At 35.4% G+C, this 20,457-nt stretch overlaps 1 protein-coding gene and 1 pseudogene across 13 annotated transcripts in view; both read left to right on the top strand.

Annotated features, from left to right (window-relative positions):
- The window catches only part of SEMA4D (semaphorin 4D), a 178,783-nt gene that overhangs the window by 85,260 nt on the left and 73,066 nt on the right, over positions 1–20,457 (top strand). For 11 of the 13 annotated variants that reach the window (XM_027874616.1, XM_027874610.1, XM_027874606.1 and 8 more), the window contains one exon: positions 14,889–14,953. The exons of 1 other annotated variant lie outside the window; for it this stretch is intronic. The gene's annotated coding sequence lies outside the window, so the exon portion shown is untranslated. Of the gene's footprint in view, positions 1–7,385; positions 7,468–14,888; positions 14,954–20,457 lie in introns of those variants that run through there. One more of the 13 variants, XM_027874609.1, reaches the window with a different exon arrangement.
- Positions 16,473–16,859, top strand: LOC114052122 (annotated as a pseudogene).

Here is a 20,457-nt window from a genome sequence, read left to right as displayed (position 1 = left end):
AGGAAAAGTCCAAGAAAGCACTATGAGAAATTCAAAGAAAAATAATTTTCATTTGGAGATGAAGTGAGGGATGATATAAGAGAAAGATTCAAGGAGATGACAACTGAATTAGGCTATCAAAAAAATCCAGCAGGAGGAGACAGGACATATAAGATGAAATGGGGGCACCCAGATACATGGGAGATAGCAGAAACAATAATCCCATTATCTGTTGCCTTCTTTCCTATTTACCTGCAGGAGAATGAAGCTGGAGAAAATCATGAAACCATGCTGACTGGATCTACTACGAATTTATGTTATATAATCTCAGAACTGGGCCCTTCCTGTGGCATAGCAGCTTCTCCCTAAATTGATTCACTATCCCACTTACTACATCAGCTTTTCTAACCCTCCTCAAATTTCGCACAGCACCCCCACCCCACACTCTCTTAGCTAAGAACTTTTCCTCATATTTCACTGAAAAAATGAGGCCATCTGTGGAGAGATTCCTCTTTTCTTCTCTTCCTCTTCTTCCACCTAGATACCTTCCCCCTCTATCTTATCCTTCAGCCCTGTCCCACATGAAGGGGTATGGCAAGTGAAAGATGAAATGACTGAGGAAACAACGATTCACCTTCTGAGCATATTGATTCATTAAGCAATGCATGCTAATTACCCAGCAAATCAGAACCAGGCCCCTTCCTCACCTGAAGGCTGGATCCCGAATACAGGGGAAGACAGATTTTTTACATTAAAAGCAATCAAATAACACCAATTAATTAAACGGAAACAGTTATCCAGGATACAACATTAGGCACTCTGATTTCTCATTGGAGGAAAGATTAAATACTTTGAAAGTTGGGAGGGGGAGAGTGCACAGGTACAGTTGCCTGAAATCAGAAAAAGAGGTGTCCCACTCCCCCCAAGTGTCTATAAACAATCAAAGGAACATGGAAACAATAACTAATTGATCAGTATGGGGCCAGTTTTCAGATAAGAAGTGGGTTGGTCAAGGTGTACAATTATGAGAAAACTTGTATCTTTCTTCAGTCTTTGACATTGTACATCACTGTGTTCTCTTTGATATTCTCTTCTCATTAGGATTTTGTGACACTGTTCTCTCCTGGTTCTTCATCTACCTATACAGCTAATCCTTCTCAGTCTCCTTTGCTGGATTTTCATCCAAGACATGCCCACTCACTGTGGGTATCCCCAAAGGCCCTGATTTGGGCTTTCTTGTCTCTATGCTATTTTGTTTGGTAAGCTTAGTAACCTCTATGGATTCAGTTATCTTCTATGCATGTGATTTTCAGATACATTTATTCAGCTCTAACCTATCACCTGACCTCCAGTTTCACATTTCCAACTGCCTTTTGGACATCTCAAATTGTATGTACTATGACATTTTAAGCTCAACATGTCTGAAAACTCATCATCCCCCTCACCCCCACTCTCCCTCCACATCAAGCCCTTCCCTGTTCCTAACTACCCTCTGTTAAGGTAGACTGTTGAGAGCATCACCATACTTTCAGTCACACAAACACACAACCTAGGTGACATCTTGACTTCTCTCTCACCCCACTCACTCATATCTACTCCCTCACCCTACCTCACACATATCTACTCCCTTATCAAGTCCTGTCAATTCTACCTTTGTAGCATCTTGCATATACATGCCATCCTCTTTCCTCTGACATTGCCACTACCTTGTTGCAGACCCTCAACGCCTCACACCTGTATATTGCAGTACTACCCTGATTGATTTCCCTCCCCCAAGTTACACCCCACTACAATACATACTCTACACAAATGTGCACAAGAGCACAGTTCTGACTATGGCACACACACAATCAACTCCAGTGGTTTCCTACTTTGAGCATGAAATATAAATTCCTTCATTTGCCATTTAAAGCTTTTCACCACCTAGCCCCATTCTACCTTTCTAGCCTTATTATACCTTATGCTACTTTATGTATTCTGTGATCTAGCCAAACAGTCATTCTTGCTGTTCTTCCTTGCATCCCCTACTCAGCGCCTCTTTATTGGCCTAACTCAATGTCTGGAAGTCCACACATTTCTTTTCTACTTCCATCTCTTGGAATCAGTTCCTAGTTTCCTTTCAGACTTAGCTCAGGTATCACCTTTTACATGAAGTTTTCCTGGTCCCCCTAGGTGCTAGTGCCTTTGTCACCAAGGTTACCTTGTACCTGCTTTTTTTGTATTTTGTCTATACTTATATATCTATATATATCTATATATCTATATATATCTATATCTATAGATATATATATGTGCATTCTTCTTTCCCTCCCTATCCCATTAAGAATTGAGCTTTTTGAGGGTAGCGGCTGTTTTGTTTAAGTGGTGCACAAGTGATGCTCAATAAGTGTTTGTTGATTTATTGCCTTCCAGAAATATATAAACTGATAAGTAAATAAAAAATAATTTGAGGAAGGAGCTGTCACTAAGATAGATGGTAGGGGAGAAATAAATGAAACATTTTGAAGATACTTTAAAGTATGGCACTTTAAAGTCATTACAGCTGCTTCATTGCCCTCAAAATTTTCTTGCAAGAATTGGGAGTTTCTTCCTTCTTTTCTATGGCCTATGCTTATTACCACAATTTCTTTTTCTTGTCTTATTGCTATAACTAAGATTTCCAGAACTATGTCTAATAATAGTGGTGACAGTGGACATCTTTGCTTTATTCCTTAGCTTTTTGGAAAGACATTTTTCAAATATAGATAATGCTAACTCTTGGTTTTAAATAGAACTGGTTTACAATGTTGAGGAAAGGTCCATTTATTCCTATGCTTTTTAATGTTTTTTAAAATATAAATTGGGTTCTTTTGTCAGATTTTTGGTGTAACTAGTAATAAAATGTGGGCTGGGTTTTTGTGTATTATCATGGTCTATATTTATGATTTTTCTAATATTAAATCAGTCCTTTATTCCTGGTATAAACTCAACATGCTCATAGTAGATAATCATTTTAACATGTTTTTGTAACCTCTTTGTTCATATTTTATTCAGTGTTTTTGTATCTGTGTTCATTAGAGATAGTGGTATATCTTTTTCTTTTTCTGTTTTATCTCTTTCTGGCTTAAGTATTGTCTCAGGATTTTAGTAGAATAATTTTTTTCTTGTTTTTTGTAAACAATTTGTGACTATTTGAGTTGTTTTAATATTTAATAGAACTGAATAAGTCATCTCATCTTTGGTTTTTTTTTTTAGTTCTGTTATATAGCTTGTTTGAGCTCTTTTTGTGAGATTGAGTTGTTTCAACTCTTTATTTCTTCTGTTAATCTCAGTATTTTTTTTTGTAAACATTTGTCCATTTCATTTAAGTTAACAGTTTTGTGGCATATAAAATAGCCAACATAGTTTCTGACTTTTTAAATTTCCTCTTTATCTGTTTTGAATTCTCTTTTTTAATTATGAAATTGTTAAAATTATTTATTGTTTTGATTTGACGAATTTCTATTTTGTATTTATTTGTGTGCTTAAAAAAATGTTTCTTTTCTGCTTTTTATAATTGCTTGCCCAACAGTTGATCTGTTATTTTTATTATCTGTTGATGAAAGTGTTTAGAAATGTAAATTTTCCTAAAAAGAGTGCTTTGACTGGATCCCAAAAGTTTGGTATGCTGTCTTGCTGTTGTCATTTTCATTTATGAAAGTATCTACTATTTCTACAAATTGTTCTATGGCTTTCATTTTCCTTGGGCATAAATTATTTACCCTCTATTAAGGTTTGAGTCTTTTGTTCAAATGTCTTTTTTATTAATCATACTTTTTATGACATTTTGGATAGTAAAGAATGTGTTTAATAATTTTTGCATTTAATTATGAGGTTTCCTTGCCCTTAAAATATGCAGTTTTTGTAAAGGTTCCATACATAACTGAGAAATAGGTAAAACTCCTTTTGATTCAAATTCAGTATCCCCAGAAATCTATTATATGTGGCTTGTTAAATCCTTAACTTATTCCTAATTCATCTATTTTTTTTTAAGATATGTCTAGGTCTGAAAAGGGCACATTGTGGTCCTAGACGATGATAATTTAGTTGTCCATTAACTTTCCCTTTAAGTACTTAAATGCTATGTCATCTGGTGCATATACATTAATTATTGATATTACTTATTTATTTATGATGCCTTTAAGCATAATGTAGTTTTCTTTCTTATCTCTTTCAACCAGGTCTATTTTTGTTGTGGCATTGTCTGAGATCATGATTGACACTTCAGATTTTTTTAGCTTGCCTGGGACATTATAAATTCTACTCCAGCTTTTTATTTGAAATCTGTGTGAATTTTTATGTTTTCAGTTGTCTTTTTTGTTAACAACATTATTGTTGAATCTGCTTTCTAATCCATTCTGCTACCCTCTTGAGTTTTACAAGTGAGTTCATTCTATTCACCTTTTCAGTTATGTTTCTTAATTTTTCTTACTCAGTCACATTGTATTGTAATATTTTCTCCCATTGACCCCCTTACACTCACCTTTTTTACACAGAAAAAAGTGACAAAAGAGAGTATGATCATCACTAACAATCTTTGATCATACTCCATTATCTTTTTTCTCTTTACCAAGAGCAAAACTGAGTGCTCGTTCTTATCTTTCTTTTCTCCTTTTCACCTTTATGATCAACACTATGAATCTGCAGCTTGTTTTGCTTGTGACTATTCCTTCACCAATTCTATTACCATTTCTCTTTATTTTTTTAAAAGTTTCTCTTTTATTGTTATGGACTTAACAAATGTGTATTTTCTCATATAAAAAGAGGAGAAAAATAGAATTTCACATAATACCATGAATATATATTAAGTATAGCTTGTTACATTAAATTTACATTGTATTGTACAATGTACAGTGTACATTAAATTCAACACATTAACTGTTATACTACCTTACTTGTTTGTGTCTCCTGAACTTCCTCTTGCTCTCTTCCTTGTATTTTAATATTTCATTGATACTTTTTTCTATATTTTATTTTTACATCACAATCAATCAATACAAAGCAATGTTTTAATCTCTTACTGTGTTCTAGGATTATATTCCAAGGAGATAAATGATAGAGGGAAAGTAATACAAGTAAAAAGTTTCATAGCAGCACTTTAGCAAAGAACTGGTAACTAAAGAGATACCCATAAATTGGAAATAGTTGAAAAATTATGGTATATGACTGTATCAATATATTAATAAGTATTTATTAAGTGCCTATTGTATTCTAGGCACTGTGGGAGGTACTAGGGATATAAAAACAATGAATGAAATAATATCTATTCATAAGGAGCTATTAGGAGAAAGACAATAAAGACATATTTAAGTATATACAGTATAAAGAGAATAAATACAGTCACTAAATGTCAGGTAGTTAGGCCCTAGCAGGGTAAAATTGTAAAGCTTTCATGTAGAAGATGCTTTAGCTCTATTTTGAAGAAGAAAGGAATTCTTTGAGGCATAGGTGAAGAGGAGTACATTCTTGCAATGGGGGATAGACATTATTTCTCCTAAATTCTCTTATGTAGCCAAATTGACCATTTTTATATTCCATCTTTCCAGGACATTCAGTTTGAAATGTCCCATTGGCAATTGGTGATGTAGAAGTGAGGTTCAGTGGAGAGACTGGCATAGATAATAATTAAGCCCATGGAATCTTATAATATCACTGAGAGAGTGTATAGAGAGGAGAGTAAATAATCTAGGATGGAGACTTAGGAACACATATAGTTAAGGGGCATATTCTGGATGATGAACTGGCAAAGGAGAAATAGAAGTAGTGGTTAAACAGGTAGGAGGATTACCAGGAAAGGATAATGTCAGGAAAGCCCAAAGAAGAGACAGTAAGTATTCAGGAGAAGAGGGTGGTCATCAGTGTCAGATGCAGTATTATCTGTTAAAAAGAATGAAAACTGAAAAAAAAAAATCCATGATATTTGGACATTAAGAGAGTTTCAAGGTATTTCACTTGAATGATGAGGTCTGAATATAGATCAAAAAGAGTTAAGGAGTGAAAAAGAGAAGGGGAAATAAAAATGTCTATCCTTTCTTTCTTTGATCTCCTTTCTAGTAGTGGTATTTCTGGGTCAAAGGATATATATGTATATAAAACTTGTGACATTATGGGTATACTTCCAAATTACTTTGCAGAATGTTTGGCATAATTCATAGCTTAACCAACAATGTATTAGGATCTTCTCTTAGTCCTTCCAGCAATGGTTATTTTCCTTATTTGTCATCTTTCCTAACATGATGGATAAGAGGTATAGTCTCAGAGTTGTTTTAAATTGCATTTCCCTTATTGTTAGTGATTCAGAACATTTTTCAATGCAGTTATTGATAGTTTGCGTTTCTTCTTTTGAGAATTGCCTGTTGTTATCCTTTGACCATTGATCTACTGATTCTTATTCTTACACACTTGTATTAGTTCTCTATGTATCTTAGGTGTATGAGAGAAATCTGATAAATTTACTGCAAAGATTTTTCCCAGTTAACTCGTTTCCTTTCTAATTTCTACTGCACTGATTTCATTTATGCAAAAAACTTTCTTCGTTTTTTATTTATTAAAGACTTGATCTCCCCATCTTACCCAAGCTGGAAGTAGAGGGGCTACTCACAGGTATTATCCTCTCTTTAGGAAACTTAGTGGTACCCCACTTCCAGGGGTTTACCATAATGATGTGAAATTTAGTGCAGACATGCTATCAATATAATCCACTATAGCTCATAACTCCCAAGAAATCCACTAAGCTCAGCCTGGCCAGTAGCTAAGATTACAGGAATGTATATCACACCTAGTATTAAAAAAACAAACAACAAAAAAAGACTCTTTCAATTTTATGTAATAAAAAATGATTTGTTTTATCTTGTGATCTTCTATCCCTTGTCTGATTAAGACCTCTTGCCATATCCATTATTAAAAGTATACCCTTCCTTGCTCCTCCAATTTATTTATTATATGACCTTTTGTTTAAAGATCACATATCCTTTTAGAACTTATTGTGCCATGTGGTGTCACTCTTTGGCCTAAAAGTTTAATTTGCCAGACTTCTCTCCCATTTTCTTAGCCATTTTCTTGAATAGTGAATTCTCATATTAATATTCATAATCTTTCTGTTTATGAAATATTGCAACTCATTTTGGTTGTTTCTATGTCTTGTATAGCTAATATGATGTTTTTTTCTTCACAAGTCCACAAGAATTTTATAATTTTGTGCTATTTGCCAGGCACAGTGTTAAGCAATAGGATACATAGAAAAGCAAAAACACTGTGCCTGCCTGCACGGAGCTCACATTCAAAGGTGGGAGGCAATATGTAAATTTTTAAAAATATGCACACACATGCATGCTAATGATTCATACATAGTAGAAGGAATGTAATCTCAGAGGACAGACAGTAGTTGGGGAGGGAGGACTGTGAAAGACCTGAAAAAGGAGGAAGTTGGGCTTCTTTTTGAAAGAAGCTAGGGAAGCTGAGAGGCAAAAGGTAAGAGGGCAGAGTATTCCAGGAATGGGGGAAGTGTTTGTATGAGGAACAGCAAGTCGACCGGTGCAACTGGATCATAAGGTGCATGAAGGGGAGTAAAATTTAATAAGTAAATTAATAATCTAGGAAGGGGTTAAATTGTGAAATTCTTTGAATGCCAAGCAAAGGACATTTTATATTTTATCTTACAGGTTAATAGGGAGCCAATAGGTCTGACCTATACTTTTAAAAGCTGAGTGGAGGATGAATTTGTGTGGTAAGAAATTTGAGGCAGAAAGACTAATTAGAAAGCTGTTGCAAATAGTCCAAGTGAGAGGTGATGAGGGCCTATGCTTTTGCGGTGGCTATGTGACTAGATAAAAGAGGACATAAAAGAAATACTGTGGAAGTAAAAATGGTAAGATCTGACAACTGATTGAATGTGTGGGGTGAGTGAGGATGAGGAATCAAATATGACACCAAGATTGGCCAGGATGCCTGGGATAACAAATACTCAAATACTCAAAGGTATTAAGAAAGGTAATAAGAAAGTGCCCTTTCCTGTTCACTTTCTTTTTCATTATGTCCATACTTCTGTAAAGAGTGTTTTTAGTTATTTTTATATAATCTCTTTGCCTTGGTAGGTATACTTCTGAGTATCTTATAAACGTTACAGTTATTTTGAAAGAAGTTTCTTTTTCTATCTCTTTCTGCTTGGTTTTGAGAGTAATGTATTGAAAGATGATTTGTATGAGTTTATTTTACGTCTTGCTATTTTGTTGAACCTATTAATTTTTTATTTAGATCTTAGGTGTTCCATAAGAAAATCACTATATCTTTTTCAGAAAGTTGTAAGGACAGCAATTATTTTTCTTTATTAGAACTATATTAAATAATAATGCTAACAATGAACATCTTTTTCTTTTTTTAACCCCTGATATTACAAGAAAGACCTAGCATTTTTCCATTACCGATAACGTTAACTTTTTGTTTGAGGTAAATTCTATTTGCTGTATTAAGGAAAGATCCACTCACTGCTGCAGTCTGCAGCTTTTGGCTATCTTTTGGACATCTCCCAACACTGTTTGCATTGCTCTTTTTTATTTCCATGTGTAATTAATTACCTACCTACCATAGAACTTCAGGCTTCATACTTTGCATTGGACTTACTCAGATTATGCTGACTTCAGTCTAGTTTCTTAGGATATCCTCAGACTGGTAGTGATGGGCTTAGAACATTTCCTTGTGCAGTCACCTATTCCAAAGTCCATAGCTTCAGGTTGTGGGCTCTGAAGCAATCTCAGGAGGCTTACACCAGCAGCTTGTTTCCTTGCATTTTCATCTACCAGGAGACCTCTGTTAGAGGTGCTTGCTGTTTTTCTTTGGTTGTTTTGTTTCACATGACATTCCTTCCTTGCTAACAGATGTATCTCAGGAGAGCTAGGCTTGACTAGAACCTTTCATGGCACTTTTTTTTAGCTTAAAGTTCATGCACAAACTTCCTCATAGTGTAAGTATTGAAGCCCAGTAGCACAGGGAAGAGCTCACTAATGGTATAGTCAGGATACAGGCTCAAATCATTTCTTTGAAGCTTACATATGTAATCTTACATGTCACTTAACTGCCCTTTGCCCCCAGTTTCCCTATGTGCAAAACAGGGGAGGTGGAGAGAGAGGGAAACTAGATCACTTGTGAGACCTCTTCTAATGCTCTATGTTCCTATGATCCTTTTGCCACATTGAACAGCATATTGTGTATTAACTTCTATAGACACCTACTACCACTTCTGAGAAGTAATTCTCTGTAGTGCTGGTATTGGCAAAAATGGACTAAAGTACTGTAGAGATGGTTTTCAGTAGGGAGATTTTAAATGCCTCTAAGGGCAGGCTGCTCCCACAAGCCCCATCAAATTGGAGAAACCAGTAAAATTTTCATTTGGCTCCTCCCATTTCTCTTTGAACATGACCTCCCCAATGTCCTTTCTGCTTCACTGGGCACTTATTGCTCTCATGCTGTCCTTTGGCTGTCCAGAGTTCCTTAATGTGGCAATTGATCCAAGCCTGCCCTTCATCCAGAGGGCTTCGTTGCTCCAGGATGACTTCTGGGGCTGTAGTCAAACCTTGTTCTAAAGCCGAGTTGGTTTTTCAGCATCCACAGAAGTGGATAGGAGTGTCTCAGTGAATAAAATTTATAGACTTCAGAAAATATTATGGTAAAAAAAGATTCATTTCCCCATTGACTTATCATTTTGCCAGTTCCTGAAGAGACTACATGGTGTGGTGAAAAGAGCATGGGACTGTGACATGTAGTCAAATAACATTCAGCAAGTCTCAGTTGCCCTGCATAAAATTAGCGAATTGGAGAAAAAATAGCAAAGCTGTATTGGAAAGGCCTTCCTGAATGCAGGGGAAGGCAATCAGAAAATCTGAGTTAAAGTCCCAGTTCTTTTAGCTATATGATCTTGGGTAAGTCTTTTTTAACTTCTCTGAGTTTTCAGTTTCCATATCTGTAAAACGGGGATAAAAATAACTGCACAAAGACAGGTTGTTTTGAGTATCAGTTTTCTTTTGCAGAATGAAAGAGTTCCACTAGACAAACCCTTAAGTCTTTTTTTCTTGCCCTAACATTCTATGATTTTATATTCTGACTTTAGACTGATCACTTTCCTTGTTGCTATAAACATACACTGTTCCAATTGAATGTACTGTTGCTTCAGCAAATAGAGTGCACAGTGTATCCACCCCAAACCTTAGGTGTTGTCTTGCAGAGAGCTTTGTAATTAGGCTGCTTCTAATAATAAATCACTCTTATTATCAAGACTTCTGACTCACCACACACTGTTTTGGTTTTTTCCCAACTTAAGATTTTAAAGCCACAATTGCATGCCCTTGTGAATCTAAATTATTCAGTTCTAGTAAAAATTCTTTGTTTATCCCCTACTTCATGCAGTTTAACATTAGGAACTTAGTAATCATTATGGAGAAAAAATCTTTATGGAAACTTAGTTGAACCTTGGGTTTTGCTGAAAATATTAAGAAACAGATTGTTCTGAGTGCAGTTACGTACTACTTTTAGCAATTAGCAAGCTTCTGTTTGTGTTGCACTTTGCGTGATCTAATCTTTTTGGTGTGGGGAGAGGGTTGGTAATGGAATCTGACTCAAAATATGGCTCTATTCTTACATAAGGCAAATTTCTGCTGAAGATGGATTTAAATTACTTTATTTAAGCCCCCCTTTATGGTTAATAAAATACTTAGGCCATACCAGATTTTCAGTTTCCAGCACTGTAAACTTTTTGTCTTTTAGGCTTTATTTCTAACTCAGAGGTAAATTTAGAAGAGGAACTCAATTGGCTTTGAAGCTTATTTGTGTTCTTACAGGGCCATTGCAATATAAAGGAAGTTGATATAAAATGATTGCATTGTACACATTTTACAAATGATAAATATATCGAAGCCTAGAGGATGAAAAGTTTCTTAGCAACAAGGTCTAGAAAAAATGGAATCTGTGATTTGGCAGGTCTTTGTTTTCTAGAGAAAGATAAATGTTCTACCAAAGAAACTGGGGAGGATGTGAGAAATTAAGCTATTTCCAACAGCAGGACAAAGATTAATTATATTTGCCAGTGTTTTATGTTAGGAGAGTTATGTATTTGCGGGGAAGGATTGCATTTTCCAGAATATAAATATAAATTCCTTGAGGGAACAGACTGTTTAATTTTTGTCTTTGTATCCCCAATGCCTAGAATAGTGCCTGCTGTGTAGTAGGTGCTTAATAAATACTTAACTGATTGATTCTGTCATTACTGTTTAATATCAGGTGCCTGGTAAAAGCACGGAGGGAAAGAATTGATACAGTTTTGCTTATATGTAATATTTGATTCTGGCTTTTTTAGTTTGCAAATCTCATTTTCTAATGAGAGCTATAAAACAAACAATCCTATCCAGTACATGTAAGACTGAAACATTATCAGTCACTCATAGAAAGGGCTGCCTTCACTCATTATTTCTATTTTTTTCTCCTCTCACTCATCTCCGTCCTTTGCAGTCTAGCTTCTGACCTCATCCTTCAATCCAAACTGTTCTTTCCAAAGTTAACAATTCACTTTTTAAAATTTAATTTAATTTTTTAGTTTTTAACATTCACTTGATTTTGAGTTCCAATTTTTTTCTCCTTCCCTCCCTCCCTCACCCCTTCCCAACACAGCAAGCAATCTGATATAGGCTATGCATGTACAGTCATATTAAACATATTTCCACATTAGTCATGTTGTGAAAGAAGAATCAGAACCAAAGGGAAAAATCATGAGAAGGAAAAAAAGAGAGGGAGAGAAAATAGTATGCTTAAATCTTCATTCAGACTCCATAGTTCTTTTTCTGGATATGGATAGCATTTTCCATCATGAGTCTTTTGGAATTGTCTTAGATCATTGTACTACTGAGAAGAGCTAAGTCTGTCAAAGTTGGTCCTCGAACAATGTTGCTTTACTGTGTACAGTATTCTCTTGGTTCTGCTTACTTCACTCAGCATCAGTTTATGTAAGTTCTTGCCTCAATAGTATGGATCTTTGGATTCATCACACAGTGTTATTACTGTAGTCATTTCCTACAGTATGTTGTGTACCTAATCTCTTCTACTGATGAATCTCTCTGTTTATTATCCAGTACCAAATTGTTTTGATGATTAAAGCTTTGTAGTATAGTTTGAATGTGGTACTGCTAGATTCCCTTCCCATTTTTTCATTAATTCCTTTGATATTCTTTTTTAAAATAATTTATTTATTAATTTTTAGTTTTCAACATTCCATAAGATTTTGAGTTAAATTTTCTCCCCCTCCCTCTCCTCCCACTTCTCCAACACAGCGGGCAATCTGATATAGGCGCGACTTATACATTCGTATTAAGCATATTTTAATGTTAGTCCTGATCTAAAGAAGAATTAGAACCAATGGGAAGAACCACAAGAAAGAAGAATCAAAACAAGACAACAAAAGAAATGGAGAGCAAATAGTATGCTTCCATCTGCATTCAGATTCCATAGTTCTTTCTCTGGATGTGGATAGCTTTTTCCATCATGAGTCTTTTGGAGTTGTCTTAGATCCTTGCATTGCTGAGAAAAAGCCAAGTCTGTCAAAGTTAGTCATCGCACAATGTGGCTGTTACTGTGTACAATATTGTTCTGGTTCTGCTCACTTCACTCAGTATCAGTCAATACGGGTCTTTCCAGGTTTTTCTGAAGTCCACTTGCTCATCATTTCTTATAGCACAATAGTATTCGATTGCATTCATATACCACAACTTGTTCAGCCATTCCCCAATTGATGGGCATCCCCTCAATTTCCAATTCTTGGCTATCATGAAAAGAGCTGCTATAAATATTTTTGTACATGTGGGTCCTTTTCCCATTTTTATGATCTCTTTGGGATACAGACCTGGTGGTGGTATTGCTGGGTCAAAGGGTATGCAGAGTTTTATAGCCCTTTGGGCGTAGTTCCAAATTGTCCTCCAGAACGGTTGGATGACTTCAGAACTCCCCCAACAATGCATTAGTGTTCCAACTTTCCCACATCTTCTCCAACATTTATCATTTTCCTATTTGTCATATTGGCCAATCGGATAGGTGTGAGGTAGTAACTCAGAGTTGTTTTGATTTGCATTTCTCTAATCAATAGTGATTTAGAACATTTTTTCATGTGACTATAGATGGCTTTAATTTCTTCATCTTTAAACTGCGTAAGATGTATTTCTGTACTCAACTCTTTGAGTGTGAGAGTATTCTTCCCTCCTTTAACCAGTTTAGGTAAGAGCGAGGTTCAGTTGTCATCTGCTCCCCCACTGTCCACTACTTGTAGAAACTCTTTTTTGCATACACCATTTATGTGAGATATTTTCCTCCATTTTTCCTTTCCCTTCTTCCCTCTTCCTGTATGTTCTTCTTCTCCACCTTCGCCATTCTTCTTTTGAGATTCTTCAAACATACAGAGATATCCCAGGCTTTCTGCCTAATTTTTTGCTTTTTCTGTGACCTCTCATGATGGTAGAGTTCTGAGGGGCTACATGTTTCATCTCCCCACATAAGAATATAAATAGTTTGACCTTTTTAATCCCTTGTGATTGCCCCCTCATGTTTACATTTCCTTTTGATTCCTGTGTTTATATGTCATGTTTTGTACTCACCTGTGGTCTTTTCATCAGGAATTCTTGGAAATCCTCTATTTTGTTAAACATCCATTTTTCTCCCGTAGGATTATACACAGTTTTACTGAGTAAGTTATTCTTGGATGTAAACTAATGTCCTTTGCTATTTATTTAATATTTTCAGTATTCCTGAAAAGGAATATCATATTTCAAATTCTCTTCTCCTTTATAATTATGGCCTTTATATGTTGTGTGATCCTGACTGTGGCTCTTCTATTTTTTCAGTCTTTTGACTTTTTTATATTTCTTGATCTCTCCTGAAGTTATTGTCTTCCATTTGGCCAGTTCAAATTTTTAAGGAGTTATTTTCTTCAATAAGTTTTTATATCTCTTTTCCCAAGCTGCCAATTCTTGTTTCATATCTTTCTTTCTTAAATCTCATTTCTTTTCTCCTTTTTTCCCTCTATTCCTTATTTGTTTAGAGCAGCCTCAAGCAAGTTTTCCTCTATTGTCTTCATATCTTTCCCATTCAAACCCCCCACCTCACCTCCCTGGCCAGCCCTCTGGAGCCATTTAGGGTGGTGACTAGAGATGCCTAAAGAGAAGAGATGTGAAGGAATGACTTTGCCCACCTGAGGGTGAGGACCAGGAAAGAGATAGAAACTGTCTCCTCCTCAACCAAACATCTACTCCCCACCACTGCTGGAGTAATTAGACTTACTCTGCTTGGCTCCAGAGGATACAATTAGAAGCAGTGAGTAGAAATTGTAGGGAGGTTGATTTCATTTGAATATAAAAGTTCATAAAATATAGATGGGTTTTTAGGTATCATCTACTCCCTTCATTTTACATATGAGGAACCTGAAGCCTCAGGTTAAATGACTTGTCCAAAGTCACACAGGTAGTAAAGCTTTCTAAGAGTGAGAGAGCTAATTGAAAATGGAATACTCTGCCTTGGGAGGTAATACATAGCTTGAAGTTTTCTAATGGAAACTCCATGATCATGTGTCATGTACAAGTCAAATTAACTAATCTCTGAGGTCCTAATTCCATAATTATGTTTATTTTTATTTTTAAAAAACTAAACACAGCTTATCTCAGGCCACCTATCTTATATATACACCTAAGTAATATACATAAAATCTGATGTTATGTTAAAAATAACATTTTGCTCAGGATTCTGGAATTTTTTTATTACAAGAGAGAATTTTTCCCTAACTACTGTTTTAGAAGTAGTGCAGAGCATATTTTCATGCTTGGATATTTTTAAGTGCTTAAATGAATTTTATTTGCCATTTATTTCAGATAAGAAGATCTTTTAAGTTGTATCCTGTTTCCAGAAATAACCTGAAAGCTTGAAATACTGCAAGGTACTATTAAAGATTATTTCATTTTATGTTTTGTGCTCTCACTTCCATTAAATTCTTGAAAATCTCTATTATTTCAATAAAATCTTGATGAGAGGTAGTCATTATAAATGAAACCACTAAGGGCAAATAACTCGCATCCCTTTTTAAAATTTTCTCTTTGTTGGAGGAAAGATTCCATTTAGGCTAGTGGTAACACCTAAAGTCAGTGTTACATAAGCATTCTCTCACATTTGCACTTTTTTCCCCTCATATTTATCTTTTCCTCTCTCTACTTCTTTTCTTCTCATCTCCAACTTTCAGTTCTCCTAGTTTAATTTTATTTTTTTTTAAATTATACGTAGGTTTATGGATAGCATTAGTCAGTATGAGTTAGCTTTCCTTTTTGGAATTCAGTATAAAAATAGAATGCAAGTGAATGCTACCAATGACAGTAGCAAAATTAAATGTGTAAATAATATGCCAGAGAAAGAACAAAACTATCCTTATTCATTTATGGCATGATGAAAATCTTTAAGAATCAGCAAAAAACTGAGACAATTAATAACTTTAGCAAAGTAGTAGTATATAAAATAATCCTGCAAAACCCAATAGCATTTCTGTTTAACAATAGAAAAGTCTAGGGATTAAAAATAGAAAAGGAAGTCCCATTCACAATAACTTCTTATTGTTGTTCAATTGTTCAGTCGTGTCTGACTCTTTGTGACCTCATGGGCATGAGGTCTTTCTGTCCTCCACTGTCTCCTGAAGTCTGTCCAAGATCATGTTGAATTCCCCAAATGTCCTGGCATATTGAGTACAGCACTTTAACACCATTATCTTTTAGAGTTTTACTAAATTCATAAAACACTTGGAAGTCAGTCTACCAAAGCACATTCTCTATTTAGTTTTCAAAATGATCTTCCCAAAGTGAAAGTCAGATCCAGCACCACAATATTCAAGAAACCCCACTGGCTCCTTGTTACCTCCAGGATCTATTATAAAATACTCTTAGGCTTTTAAAGCTCTTCATAAGCTGGCTTCTTTCTACGTTGCCATTCTTCTTATATTTTATGACCCTCCATATATTCTTCAATTCAGTGACATTGGCCTGCTTGTTCCTGGCCAACATACTCCATCTCCCAATTCTATGCCTCTTCATTGGCTGCCTCCCATGCCTGGAATAATAGTCTCCCTCCTCATCCTTCAAGTCTTAGCTAAAATCTCACCTTCTGCAAGTGCCTTCCTTCTGATTTATACAATAGATAGGTAGGTAGATAGATAGATAGATAGATAGATAGATAGATAGATAGATAGATAGATAGATAGATAAATAGATATTGTACATAGATGTTGTCATGTTGTCTCCCCCATTAAATTGTGAGCTCCTTAAGGGCAGGGAATATTTTTACCTTTTCTTGTATCCTTAGCACTTAGCCTAGTGCCTGGCACATAGGCTCACCGACTATATATATATAAATTTAAACTGCTCTCTAAAGAAATAAAGACACAATCCTCTGCGCCCTTCCCTTCCGACCTGGTCCCTGGCAGGATGGCTCCCACAAAGAAAGGTGGAGAGAAAAAGAAGGGATGTTCTGCCGTCAATGATGTGGTGACCAGAGAGTATACCATCAACATTCACAAGAGGATTCATGGAGTAGGCTTCAAAAAGCGAGCTCCTCAGGTTCTAAAGGAAATCCGCAGATTTGCCATGAAAGAAATGGGAACTCCAGATGTACTCATTGACACCAGACTCAACAAAGCTGTTTGGGCCAAAGGAATAAGGAATGTCCCATACCATATCCGAGTGCATTTGTCTAGGAAACGCAATGAGAATGAAGATTCACCAAACAAGCTGTATATGTTGGTTACTTACATTCCCGTCACCACTTTCAAAAGTTTACAGACAGTCAATGTGGATGAAAACTAAATTGAACTTCATTTAAATAAAGTTATAAGATCTCAAAAAAAAAAAAAAGAAAGAAAGAACAGCCTAAATAACTGGAGGGATAGTCAGTGCTCATGGCTGGGCTGCATCACTGTGATAAAAACGTCAATAATAGGTAAAATAATTCATAGATTTAGTGCTATACCAGTCAAACTAGCAGTGGTATACTATAAAGCTAGACAAAATAGTAATATTCATTTAGAAGAACAAAAGATTTAGAATCTCAAGGGAAATACTGAAAAAAAAAAAGTATGAATCAAGGGAAGAATGACTCTTCCAGACCTCAAATTATACTCTAAAGCAGTAACCATTTGTGCTTCTAACAGTGCCTTCTCTCCTGCAATGATGTTCTTGCCTTCTTTGAGGTCCTCCTGGGTATATGTGGTCTAACTGGAGCCATGTCTAAGGTGCACTTCTTGCCTTAAGGAACCTCTGTTTATCTAAATTAGCCCTGTGGATGAACAGGCCTCTCTCTAGGCTCTCTGAAACGTTGCAACAATAATTTAGCCAGATTCATTTTAATTATATTTACCTGTCCATCTCCTCAATTTTTTTGCATCTGCCCAATTTATAAATGAAGCACAGTTACAGAAAAAGGAGGAGTGTATTCTAGGAAGGGAAGTGTGGTAGTTTCAGGAAGCATCCCTTACAAATCATTATTTGCTCACTAGTGAGCAACTCAATTTTAGGTAATATAAGTTTCCAGAATCAGAATTTAATGACACATAATAAATAATACCAATGCTCAATCTGTTTCTATATTAGCCCTTTCTGTCTCTGCCATGTTCTTTCTCTTTCGAAGGCCAGGCTCAGGTGTATGAACTGGCCAGAATGAACAAAGAACAAAGGCTTACACCTCGTCTTCAAGATTCACAGTTGTCAAGGATACATAAGTCATTCAGACAGCAAACATTTACTAAAGACTTAATGTGTGCCAGGCACTTTGCTGAACACTGAGGATACAAAGAAAGGCAAAGATCTTATCTCTGTCCTCAGAGAGTTCATGTTCTAATAGAAGAAAGAGAGGCTCTTTAGGTATGCCTAATAGGGACAACCTCTTCACATTTATTGTGTCTACTATGTGGAAAGTGCTATAAATTGCTGTGGAGTATAAAAGATAAACCCAGAATTCATTTTGGTTTTGCTTTTTTTTGTACCCCAAAAGTTTAGCACAATGTTTAGTACATAGTAAGCACTTAATAAGTACTTGATAGTAATAATACTTAATAATATTTGATTGATCTCTGACTCTTTACTTTCCCTAACCCCTCATATTCAGTTATTTGCCAAGTGTTGTCAATTCTATCTTCATACCACTTTCATCTTCTCCTTTTTCTCCTCTCATACAGCCACTACCCTAATTCAGACCCTTGTCACTCTCACCTGGATTATTGCAATTCCCTCTTAATAGGTCTCCCATTCTCCAGTACCTCTCCCATTATTAGCTTTAAATTAAAGAGTCTAGTTTTGCAGGCACTTAAAAGTTGCCATGTCATCTTAAAACTGACTATGATATATAACAATTAAGAAAACTAAGATCACTGAATTGCCTGCTTGCCAGAAAGATCATTGCATGGTTCCTTTAAATATCAGAGCCCCTTGTACATTTAAGTGCTTATTTTTAGATAAACTTGATAGGGGTAGGCTTAGCAACAGAGAAGCTTAATGGTGTCAGGAGCCATTGCTAATTGGCAATCAACCAAAAACTAAGATAAGGTATCTTTGAAGGCATAAGAAATGAATGGGTATGTGTAATGATTTATGTGTTTATTTTTATGTAACGTTTCAGTTTTTTGTATAATAGTTCAAACTATCTATTGTATAAATGGAAGTATAGGTTTAGCAGTGTTTTGTAACACAATGTATTATTACCCAGATCTAAAATGGTAAATGCCTCTAATACTATACCACAAAAATTAAGCCAGATTTATTTTTGAAATTATATATTCCAGTCCATCTCCTCGATTTATTTGTTTTTCCATCTTTCCAATTTATAAATGAAGCGCAGTCACAGAAAAAAGCAAGAGTATGTTCTAGGGAGAGGAATGTAAAGGTGAGAATGGTTTTGGAAAGCATCCAGTGTCTGAAAATCGTTGTTCACTTACGGTGTTTCAATTTAGGTAATATAAGTTTCCAGAATCAGAATTTAATGACACATGATAAAGGACACCAGTGCTTAGTTGGATCTCTAATCTCATCTCATCTAATTCCATCTCTTTCCTCCATCAGAGCAGATTGTTCCCCTTTCACACTTTCTCTTCCTTTATTATTCTTGTTCTTGTCTTTCCAGAAATTCTTTATTAAATATTAATTAAATATTAAATATCTACCCTCTGGTTATTTTGATATCTTGAAAATCCTCGGACAGCACTTATGCTATATATCTATTGCTTTTCGTTCTTACTAGATGACAAGGCCACCTATTCTTCCAGTCTTACATGTCATCGATGATATTTTATGCCATTTCTTGACTTGTTAATGTTGCAAGATATTGTTAGCAATATATTATATCCTACTTACAACTACCATGTGTAGAATCTATGGAAATCCATAACTCCATGTTTTTTAGCTATATGGCAACCTTGGGAGTTAATGTTAAAGAAATAGGCTTGAAGTTAGTGGTCTTTCCAAAAAATCAGAAATTTTGGCGGGGAAGGAAGAGAAGGGAAGAGAATAAGCATTTATATAGTATCTACTATGCGCCAGCACTGAGCTAAGCACTTTTACAAATATTACCTCATTTGATCCTAGTTGATGCAAAGCAAGGATGTCTGTTGTCACCTTAGATAGAAATGCCATCTCTAGCAATAAGACAAGAAAGAGAAATTGAGGTAATAAGCAGAGGCAGAGTGATATGATGTTTTACTTAAAGAATCTGGAGAGCCCATTAAAATTAATGTAAACAATTAACAACTAAAGTTGAATGATATAAAATAAACTCACACGAATCATCAGCCTTTCTTTATATTACCAAGAAAATCCAGCAGGAATTTATAGAAAAAGAAATTCTATTCAAAATAACTACCGAATATATCTAATATTTGGGAGCCCACCTTCAAAAACACAGGAACTATACGAATATACAAGTATATAAAACACTCTTTGCAGAAATAAACTCAGACTCTCATAATTGAAGAGATATTCATTGGGCTGTACCAATGTAATGAAAATGGCAATTATACTTCATTTTAAAGATCCAATGTCATTTCAATCAAATTGTCAGAGTTACTTTTTAGAACTAGACAAAATAGCACATCTCTCCTTTAAACCTCTCATTTCTCCCCATCCCTACATACTATCAGTTGAGAACCTTGCCTTATATTTTACTGAAAAAATTGAGACCATTTGCCAACAGTTCTCTCTTCTCCCCATCCTGTTTATCTCATTTCATTCAGATGCCTTCTGCCACTCCTACTTCACCTCTGTCTCACATGAAGAGATGGTTCTACTCCTTGCCAGGGCAAACTCTTCCACCTGCACAAGTGATCCCATTATCCCCTTCAAAAGATTACTCACTCTGTTATCCCCACTGTTTCACTTGTCTTCAATCTCTCCCTGTCTACTCACTCATTTCCTACAG

The sequence above is a fragment of the Vombatus ursinus genome, unplaced genomic scaffold (assembly GCF_900497805.2).
Source record: "Vombatus ursinus unplaced genomic scaffold, bare-nosed wombat genome assembly UNPS02014807.1, whole genome shotgun sequence".
Taxonomy (NCBI): domain Eukaryota; kingdom Metazoa; phylum Chordata; class Mammalia; order Diprotodontia; family Vombatidae; genus Vombatus; species Vombatus ursinus.
The sequence above is the reverse complement of the archived record's forward strand: the minus strand, read 5'-3'. Positions and strand labels throughout refer to the sequence as shown.